We start from the raw sequence: 11762 nt of genomic DNA on the forward strand, positions 1-11762 counted from the left end.
GACTACAGGCGCCCGCCACCTCGCCCGGCTAATTTTTTGTATTTTTAGTAGAGACGGGGTTTCACCGTGTTAGCCAGGATGGTCTCGATCTCCTGACCTCATGATCCGCCCGTCTCGGCCTCCCAGAGTGCTGGGATTACAGGCTTGAGCCACCGCGCCCGGCCTCTTTCTTTCTTTCTTTCTTTTTCTTTCCTTCCTTCCTTCCTTCCTTCCTTCCTTCCTTCCTTCCTCCTTCCTTCCTTCCTTCTTCCTTCCTTCCTTCCTTCCTTCCTTCCTTCCTTCCTTCCTTCCTTCCTTCCTTCCTTCACAGGGTCTCAATACATTGCCTAGGCTGGTCTTGAACTCCTGGGTTCAAGTGATTCTGCCTTCTCAGCTTCCCAATACACTGCGATTACAGGCACGGGCCACCACACTCAGTTATTTCCCTTTTTCTCCCTTTGAGAATTAGTTTCTTAATCTGTCAAATATAGTTAATAATGGTATTGGCTCCCAAGGATTGTTGAAGGATCATTATGAGATAATTAATGAGAAGTGCTTAGAACTGTGTCTTGCACCTTTTTCCATCAACATAGGTGAAGCTTGAAATCACAGGGTCAGGATTCAGCCAGCCTGTATCCAAATCCTGATTCTGCCAATAAATGACCTTAGAAAATTATTTTACCTCTCGGTGCCTCAGTATTTTCATTTATAAAATTGGAATAGTAATTGTAATAACCTAAGAGGGTTATTTCCTGAAAGAATCCATGTAAAGGCTTAGAACAGTGCAGGGCACACAGTATTTAATAATAATAATTATTATTACCTAAGAGTCTTGATGTAGGCCAAGCTTATATTTAGGGCTTTTCTTTTTCTGACCTCACTCATCCCTATTCTTTGGTGTTAACCTTTTTCTATGGCCCAATATCTTCATCACTGTTTCTTTTTTCCTTTTGTTTATAACAAAACCTGTTTCCAGATTCTTCTTTAATGCTCCATAAAAGTTTGATTGTCATTGAGGCTTTCAATTTAGCTGATCTGCAAGCTGGAACTAAAGGGAATTTCAGATTTCAGATTGAGGATGAAGACTGTGAAGCTTTTAGAAGGAAATTACACCACTTGGAATTTAACCTCATAGGCACTGTTTAGTGTACCATAGTTATTAGATAAAAACGTGAACTATTAATTCATGCAAAAATCCAAAACTATCAAGTATATACCAATACTCAAGGGACAAGACTCTTCGTTACCCACCAGCCTTCGCTGACAACTCATAATCATGGATTACAGATACTATTAAATTCATGCTTCCTGTGTGCTGAGCTCTTTACCGTTTCAGTGTTGCATTACGATAATCCAATGTGGTAGACAACTCCATTTTACAGTTTAAAAAAAATAGATAAATACTTCAAGAATCTTAAGTAATTTGTACCAACTTCAAATAGTGAGCTTCCATAAATGATAAAGCCAAGATTTAGGCTCAGATTTATCAAATTTTAAACACCCCAATCTTTTTACTTCACTACATTAAAAGAGTTTTTATTCTCAGAACACAGTGTCACTGAGTACAAATCACTTTGGGAACTCAGAGGCTTGTCTGGTAGCCTGGCTGAAGAAGAAGCAGAGACTGCTAAACATTTTTCTTATTATTGCATCTCCCCATACAGTCTCTTCTGCTATTCAGCCAAGAGGACTGTAGTGGTGAATACCTTGATATTTGTTTTAGAACTTGTGTTCCCAGAGTCCCAACTGGGCCCAGATATTAGACTAAACTGATTCAAAGTGCTTATTTTAGAAGTTTGATGTTTGCAAGGATGTATCTGAAATAATGAAAGAAGGGAATCCAGTTGATGACTGGGTAGGTTGCTCTTCCCTTGAGCCCTACCAGACTGAAATAAGAGCCAGATCAAGATAGTGTTCCTCCCAACAACTGTGTGTTGGAAATGTGTGGCTACTCATCTAACTTCACCTCTATGTTTGAGCCCAGACATCAGTTGATTATGAAGCTAGCTGATAAGATGGGAAAAGCTATGCTCCACACATTTCCGAAAATCCCTTCTTTTCCATGAAGATAGCAAGAACAGATTTTGAGGAATAGGTAATAGACATAAGCATAGATTTTAGTGGTGGTTGGCTAATGTTTTCTAAGGAGTACACTGGAAACTTTCCATAATACTCTTTTTAGATTTTAGAGGTACATCTTAAGGAGGGCTTTCTGTGCTTGCAATACAAACATTCCATTGGATGAAGCACAGATAGCCTTTTTTTTTGAAATGGGATCTCACTCTGTTACCCCAGGCTGCAGTGCAGTGGCATGATATTGACTCACTGCAATCTCCACCTCCAAGATTCAAGTGATTCTCCTGCCTCAGCCTCCTGAGTAGCTGGGACTACAGGCATGCACCACCAGTCCTGACTAATTTTTGTATTTGTAGTAGAGACGGGATTTTGCCATGTTGGCCAGACTGGTCTCCAATTCCTGACCTCAAGTGATCCGCCCACCTCGGCCTCCCAAAGTTCTGGGATTACAGGCGTGAACCACTGTGCCTGGCCTACTCTTTTGTTAAATATAATACTGGTTTGTGGTGTATTAAGTCTTTGGAGGACTTTTTGACTCAATCAATGCATATTTTATCTGTGGTGAATAAGAAAAAAGAATGACTGTTTACCTTTTCCCCAAATAATATAGTGGGATGAGGACCACTTTGAACAAAGAGCCATGAGGGCTGGGAGATTCTATGGTTTGAACAGAAATGAACTAACATCTGCCCCCAGACCACAAATTGTTCACAATATAGTGGAAGAGACAATTATGTAAACAGTCTTCATACAAAACAGAATGAAATGCATGCTAGACAGAGTTACCAGTGCTAAGCAAAGTGCTGTGAAAATATAGAGGAAGGTTAAGTTAGTTCTGCCTGAAGAAATTAGGGATGGCTTCACACAAGAGTTAGCTATTCATGTGGGCCTTGGAAAATGAGTCCAGTTTTGTAAAGAAGATGCAGGAAGAATATTCCAGGTTGCGGGAATCTCATAATCAAAGGTACAAATATGTGGAAGCAAATGCCATCTTTTGTTTGTTTTTTCCCTTTGACAATAGTGAGATACAGCTATGTGGTTGGAGTATATAGTATGTGCAGTCACCTGTGCAGGCTGGTGAATCTGAATGTGGAAGTGGGAGTTAAGTACTGAACTGCAGTGATGCTTACAACTCTATTCCTGGACTTTGCTTTGGAGCCTACTGTGGGAGAACATGCTGGAGTAGTTGGTGATCCTCCTGTTTCCAGAATCGGCTCTTACACTTGGAAAAGTTGGGAATTAGGGAGCCAGCAGTTATCTTATGGAGTATCTAGTTTTGCCATAGAATAAACTCTTGCTTCTGCAGGAAATCATTAGTCAATTGAACATACAAATGGCTTTAAAATTAAGTTTTATCTCATTATTTCAATTTCTTCCCTTACCTGACTCTTTCTGTAACTGTTGAAATGATAAATGCACTTGTCTTTTATTTACAGTGCATCCCTCTACACATTTCAGGTGAAGGTAAAGGACCGAATGATGTCCCTGATGGTAAATAAGGATTCTGGAAACCCACAAAATGAATATGATAGTTTACTAATGAATTAAAGGGCCTAGGTGCAGTATCCAACACATTTCTATGTCAGACAGACAAGAAGCACAGCTCAAATAACACCTCTGATCATCTTCCAAACAGTTTAGGAGACATGACAATTATCCCTATACATGGATTATGTATAAGATCCTTTAAATATTTTTTCTTGGTATAAAACTTAATGTTAAGATTTGTTAATAAAGCTAAGGTGTTTCTTAGATTGGCTGAATTTATTAGTGCCAATAATTAGTACTTAAATATTTCAAAGTATGTTACTTGTGGAGTATTTAAATGAAGGGGCTACTTACTTATCGCAGTGTTGTAGTTTGGACTAAAATACATGTCAAATATATAGACAGATGTATTCATTGTTTTTCTAACATGCTAATATAATTGAACTGATTCTTTATGATCCAAAAAAAGCAATGAATGAGAATTTAGGCAATTTTTCTTGTAAATTGTAAATAGTAAATAGTGGAGTCCTATCTTACTTGGGGTTGGGTTCTTAGCTCAGTTGATAAGGCAAAAATCACTGTGGCAGAGACTACTAATTGCCTACCCAATATCTACTTTTCTCTTCCTCATTAATGGCAGGACCTGACCCTGTTGTGTGTGTGTGTGTGTGTGTGTGTGTATGTGTGTTTTCTGGATAGTAATGTGCTTATCAAAATCTATATTTCTGAGCTAGAAATGGTTAATGGAATCTAAGTGGACCTTATTAGGAGGGACTTGCAGGAAAGCTATTGAAAATTGAACAGAATGCTGGTGAATGCCCTTATTGCCCGCTACCCCTCATATTCCTGCTTGGAATGCAAAATTGATGACTAGAGCTCTAGCAGCCATCATGGACCATAAAGTGACTTTGAGGGTGGCAGTTAGCACCAAGGACGGTGAAGCAGAAAGATAGGAACTTGAGTCTCTGATCACATTTGAAACCATTACATCATCCCTGTACTTACTTCATATGAGGGAATAAGTTCTTATTTTTCAAATGTTGTGGTTGGGTCTCTGTTACTAGTGACCGAATGCATCTCCTGATATAATTGTGTATAATCAAAATTACCTTCAAAAATAATTTAGGAAGGTGCCATGTTAGAGAGCAACATATCTCCCAATAAGTCAGTTTTCCCTTCAGTATTGGAACACCTTACTATTTCTATGTTTGAGCACTGGATTTACATATACACTGTCACATGATACTGGAAAATACTTGAAAAAACAAGAGTCATATTTTTTCATACCTCCATTTACTCTGGGTGCAGGCACATTGAATGGGATAGGATAGGTTGCCAAATTTAGTAAACAAAATGAAACAGGAAGCCCAGTTAAACTTGAATATTGGATAAACAACCAATACTTTTTTAGTATAAAAATGTAATAATTATATTTTAAATTTTTTTGATTTTTTTAATCTGAAATTCAAATTAACTTTGTGTCCTATATTTTATTTAACAACTCTGGATGGGAGAATCGCCAATGCTGTTTAAATCATCATTTTTCTCTCTTTCTCTATTTTTGTTATTTCTTCCTTTCTTCTTCTTCTTTCTATTTCATATCATATAGTTAAATTTGTGTAAGTTAAAAATGTATCTAAGGCTCAGCCAATTAAGTTCCAATGCAGATGAAGGGAGAAAATGCCAGAATACAAACATTTTGATTCCTTTTTATGTAATTTTCAAAACAAGGCAAAATTATTCAATGCATCTTCTAGGAAATCACACATAGGCAGCAAAATTTATAAACAAAAGCGAGGGAATAATTAGCATAATATACAGGGTTGTAGTTACCCCTGGGAGTTTAGAGTTGCTATAGAGGGTACACCGAGGGCCTCTAAGGTATTGATAATATACTATTTTTTAACCTGAGTGATAGATACAGAAATGGTTGCTTTATTTTTTACTATTAATCTTTTAACTATAGGCAGGCTTAATCTTTCTTTGTAAATGACATATTTAACAGTAAAAAAACACAACGATTTTATAATCACACTTAATCTTATGCTAATAGTTATTCCCTGTTTGTGGACTATCTGCCCAAGTTCAGTCTTTGAGACATATTTTTTCTAACTAAATGAAAATGAAAATTTAAAATTATCTTTATTGCTATTTAATGTTTAAATCAAACTTTTGTCTTCTTGTTCAGGTGTATTTGCCAATTCATAGATGGGCAAGTTTTCATAAATAGATGTTCTTGTTTTACGTAAAGTAGCAATATAAATCACCTAATGTGCCTTATATTTAACACATAATAGCTGTGTGACAGGCACCAACTGGATAGATGCCATTTGTTAAGTGCTGTGATGTATATCAATCTCTGCTGTTAAATCAGAGGTGGCTTATGCAAAATTGCATTTGCACCATTCAACCTTGAAATTGGCCATTAGGCACAGGAAGTAATATATCAAACTTCAGTGATTACATCACATTTAGGGGAAAACATAAACAGTATCCAACAGACAGACCTAGAGGATTAAGTCCTTGACTCCATCTTTTAGTGGGATCAGATAAAATGTACTTTACTTTAGGCTGAGGCCTCAGGAAGCATACTCTAGGAGCATAATAATGAAGCCTTCTATGTGAGCAGATCACTTAACTGATCAAAACGCCAGTTTCCTCTTCTGTAAATATAAAGGACTTAATGAAGTGATATCTAAAGTCACTTTGATGCCAACATGTCTGGTTCCATAACTGGAATAACACTTTTCATTTGTCAAAGTTTCTTGGCATATGTTATTTCATTTGACTTCCCACTAACTCTCTGAGGTAGTTAGGGCAAGGTATTGTTATCCCCAGTTTAAGGATGAGAAAACCAAGGCTCAGAGGGTGTGGTGACCTCAAGGCATACAATTTAATTGAATAAATTTACCAAGAGGACAAAATACAGGTTTCAGAGACAGATTTTATATTGAAAGTATTGTATAACACTTGATATATAACAGAAGTAATATTGCAAAACTGTAGGGCAAGCTTGGACTATTTAATAAACACTGCTGAAACAAAAGATTATCCATATGGAAAAAGTGAAATTGGATCTCTACTTCACACTCTATACAGTGATCAATTCCAGATGGTTTAGGGGCTTAAGTGTAATAGACAAAACTTTTAGAATAAAGTATAGGAGAATATTTTTGTAATCTTGCAGCAGGGAATGATTTCATCCACAAAGCAAAATATGTAAACTATAAAAAGAAAATATTAAAAAATATAATAAAAACCAAGTGAATGGATTAAGAAATGAAGGCTTAAGTGTATTATTTGAAGTTTATACAATTAATATAAAAACTAAAAGCTATAATAGAAATTTCAAGGGGAGAAAAAGAGAGGTAGGATTAATGAGTTAGGGTCTTGGTCACATCATGAGAGAGGATGAGGGAGCCAAATCTATCATCTTTTTTTAGTGGGAAGTCTCAGTACAGATTAAAATTGATAAACTGAGAACTAGAGGCTCTAGTTAATCAAAAGTATGAAAAAACAGAAAATTCAAATGTCTAAAGGGATTTATCTGGGAGCAAGGGGCAGGAAGGGAGCATTTTACTTGTCATTTTGTACCATTCTGTACTGCTTAAATTTTTATTTCCTGTGTATGTATTTCCCATATACTTTTTTAAAAATTTAATTAAATGAGCAGGAAGAACAAATATGACAAAGTTGGATGCTTTGACCTCATTTTCTAACCAGAACTTTCTATGTTACATGAGAGGATCAGGTTGGCAGGTCAAATCTTAACCATTGCATCTGTTAAGTCTCTGGACAGTTGATTGCATTTTTGAAATAAGCAGAACCAGGTTGGAAAGTGTTTAAATCTTTCTGTCAAGTCTTCTCTGTTTACATGATTCATACGGAACAGATGGCCCAGCTGTCTGTATTTAAGAGAAGTGGGTGGTTCATGGTTTGCAATCAATGAAGCAATAATTACAATTTTGAGTAAACTAGTCCCCAGAAAATGTTGTTTTAATTTGTGAATGAGATGGAGGCACAAAGAGAAGGTAGGCTGATTGGAATGTAATTGCAACATATTTAGGAAAGGGTCTTTAAAATAGAAGCAGCTAAAAACCTCACTAAACCCTCTCACCAATATACTGGGAAAATGAACTTTGTCTTTGAGTACTATCAGACCACAACCTAACCAAGGTAACAGTGAGGCTGTTACTTTGTTTGAAACTCACAGATTCCCTTCCCTCAAGGCCCAGGAAACATTACTGCTGCTTAGAGTGTACTGGAGTTGGCTGATCTTGAGATTTGGGGAGAAGACCTTTACTTCTACCACCCAGTACCCCTAAGCACATTAAAATCTTGTTATTTGAATACTGTTAACCCACTCCCTCCTGAGAGTGCTTCTCAGAAATGAGAATGAGGATGTTTTGTGCCTCTCTTAAATAAATGGTGGATAAATGTAGAAAAGGCAGGAGTTGTAAGAATTAAAAGCACTGACGAAAATAAATCATTCTCACTTTGAAAGCTTTGGAACATATAAATACATTCATGCCATTCTTAAGGGTGTCTTTTATTTATTGAATGTTTAAAATGTCTTATCAGCAGTTTATTTTAATTATTTAAAATGTTAAATAGCAGTTTTAAAGTGTAGGTTACCAGCTGCTAATGCATGCTTAATGACCCATTTTGTTCACTATAGAGCTGCATATTCCAGCTGTGTATTTACGATTGTAGCAAATTTGTTCACTTAAGTTGGCCACAGCTTGGTAGGAGGGTCAGCCTTCCACAGGATGGGAAATGGTGGGAGATGGAATTATGTAAGCTTCTATTTTTGGGGGGGCTCTTCATCTTAGGCTAACACTTGGGAGCTTGTGGAAAGGCCCTGTTTACAGGGAGGTAACAGATTTTCTCAAGGGAAGAGATCTTAGTCCATGAACTGTAGACTTGGAAGAGGACTAACTCCTGGATTGCACTGAAGCTCCTTAACTAGGCACTGCCTGCCACTTCTTCCATATACCCTGTACTCAAGCCACATTGGACTATCAGTGGCTCTTGAGAACCTTTACCACACTCCTGGGGGTATTTAAAAGTGTACGGTGGTAGCTTTGGTTATCATAAAGTTTGGCACTCCATTGAGACACACTGGTCCAGCTCTTAAGTAGGCAGTGTTATTTTTATTTTTAAAACTTTTAAAAATTATTTTTGAGATGGAGTCTCGCCATCACCCAGGCTGGAGTGCAGTGGTGTGATCTTGGCTCACTGCAACCTCCACCTCCTGGGTTCAAGTGATTCTCCTACCTCAGCCTCCTGAGTAGATGAGATTACAGGTGCATGCCACCATGCCCGATAATTTTTGTATTTTTAGTAGAGATAGGGTTTCACCATGTTGGTCAGGCTGGTCTCCAACTCCTGACCTCGTGATCCACCTGCTTTGGTCTCCCATAGTGCTGGGATTATGGGCATGAGCCATTTATTTTTTTAAAAAATTTATTTGCATGCAATTTACATATTGTATAATTCAATGGTTTTTAGTAAAGGTCTTGCTTTTTCTACCTCCATATCTCTGCTCAACCTCTGCCTATGATCTTTCCATCTATAACCCTCTTTCCTCTCTTATACACCTGAAAAAATGAGACTAATTCTAATATTTCCAATTCAGACATCATTGTTTGATGCTTTCCTGGTTACCTCAAACAGATTTAACTTCTATAAGGCAGGAGTCTGTAAACTTTTTCTGTAAAGGGCCAGGGAATTACTACTTTTGGTTTTGCAAGCCATAGTCTCTCTTGCAACAACTCTGACATTGTAGTGCAAAAGTGGCTACAGACAGCAAGTGAATGAATGGGTGTGGCTGTATTCCTTTATTCACCAAAACAGGTAGCCAGTAGTTTGCAAACCTCCGCACTAATCACTTTGTTCATACATTAATTACATCACTCAAAACATTATAATGCATTCAGTAGTATATGTACTTGCCTCTTTCATGAGACAGGAATATCTTTTTCATCAATGTAACCACAGTGATTATATAGTGCCTGGAACATAGTGGGTGATCAATCTACACTGGTTGGTCGAATAAACACTGGTGCAGAGAGCACTGGAAGAAATACTTCTAGATTGCTATCAAGGTAATCAAACCTTCTGGCTATTTTACATATAACTGACTTTGTATAAGAACGTATTCATCAGAACAAATCTTGAGTTTCAGCCTCAAATCTTAAGCCCCTTGATTTGGCCAACTCTCAGAAGCTTTGTAGTACTAGCTCATTGAAAGAAATCACAACCAGGATACTGCCTGACACCTTGAAGGCATTCAATAAAAGTTTATGGAATTGTATATCAGTAATAGAAACTATCTTTGTTGGGATCTTTGCTACAGACAAATAAAATATATAACAAGTTTAAGTGTCTTCCCATCTCCCACTACCACCTCTGGAAAGAAAAAAAGGAAGGAAGGAAGAGAGAGAATGAGAAAGAGAAGAGGAAGGAAAGAGGAAAAAAGGAAAGAAGAAAGGAAGGAGGAAGAAAAGAAAGAGAAAGAGAAGGAAGGAAGGAAGGAGAGAAGGAGAAAAAAGAAAGGAAGGAGCAAAAAGACAGACCTAGACTGGAAAATAGCAAATGTTTTCATAGCATACTAAAACGGGGGTACTAGTTCATAAGAAATAGAGTCCTAGTTATGTTAGAAAGAAAGCGCATTTCTCATAACCAGTGAAGGGTCTATTTAATTGCAGACATTTTAGAGGGTGAACAAGCCTACAGGCGTGAGCGGAAAATCATCAGTATGCCCTATCCCCTTTGTGACCTATGCTTATCCTTGAGAAAGTCTACTACCCAGGACACTGCAGACCAGCAGGAAAGAGAAAAGGAGAAAAAAAACGTTGACATTAGTGGATCCTTTGAGACCATGAAATTTATAGGTTCAAAGTCAGAGTTGATGGGTCTGAGGTTTGATTATTTCTATTGGGATAAATAACTGAGAGGGAAAGTAGTAGGTAGAGGAGACTGAGACAAGAAGGAGGAAAGGATTGAGGACTGTGGGAAGGGAATGGAAAGAGGGAAAGTTGAGAAATGAGGGAGGTCCACATGGAAAACTCTCCAAAGTCCCAGAGAGCATCCAATTGGGGTCACCCTACCCTGCTTCTGAGGCCTAGGACATAAGGTTCATTCCTTGTGTGGTAGGAGACACTGAGGTAGCTAGTCCAATATCACAATGTCTAATTTCAGACACTGGCAACCAAATTTAGATGGCTTTGGACAAATAACTGCTTAAACTTTCCTGGGATCCAGTTAATAGTTTCTCCAAGGAAAGGCATGGAAATCTCGCTTTTTCCCAGCCAGATACGATAGTATAGGAGCCTCCTCTTTGTGGACTATTAGATACAATATTGACTAGAACAACATCTGTACCTTGGAGTAGTTTATAGTATGATAAGGGAGGGACCTGCACATAGGATGTTCCATTATAATGTGGTAGATACATATATATATATATAGATAAGACACGTAGAGGTAGAACAAAGGGTGGTAGAGCAGATGACATTCAAGGCAGATCTTGAAACATGAACACTCAGCTCTCCAGGAAGAGAAGCAGAGTGAAGGCATTCTAGGCAGAAGGAACAAACAAGGCATAAAAGTCATAAAATACAAAGGATATTTAGGCTTTTCCAATAGCATGATATGGCTGAAACTATAGAGTAGGAGGGAACGGGAAGAAAGAGAAGGAGGAGGAGAAGCAGGAGAGGAACCAAGATATAAGACTGGAGTCAAGTGACAAAGAGCCTTGCTAAGTGGTTTGGCTGTTCTCTTTTAGATAAGGCATAGAGAAAAGCAAGCTGACTATTTTTATAGGTAAGCACTGTGTTTTGTTTTGTTTGTTTTTTTACATTTAAAAAAATTCAAATTTGAATGCGTTTAAGCAGCATTTACTCTTCAATTGGCCACTGAACCCACCATTCAAAAATTGTCTTGCATCTCATAACTTCACACATTTGCATGACTTAACTTACCTCTAGAGGCAGTTAAGTTTGTGATTTCCTGCTTAGAATAGGGAAACACTGAAGTGTGGTGGAAAATGGTACTTTTATAAAATATTTCTAATGATAGTGGGAAGAGCATAGGAATGATGGAGGTAGAAACTATTCAGTCAGAATGCTATTGTAGTAGTTTAAACAAGAGATAACAAGGAGTCTGTCAATAGATGAATGGACAAACAAAATGTAGTCTATCAACACAGTTGAATA

Source organism: Trachypithecus francoisi, unplaced genomic scaffold, assembly GCF_009764315.1.
Source record: "Trachypithecus francoisi isolate TF-2019V2 unplaced genomic scaffold, Tfra_2.0 Lachesis_group6, whole genome shotgun sequence".
NCBI lineage: Eukaryota > Metazoa > Chordata > Mammalia > Primates > Cercopithecidae > Trachypithecus > Trachypithecus francoisi.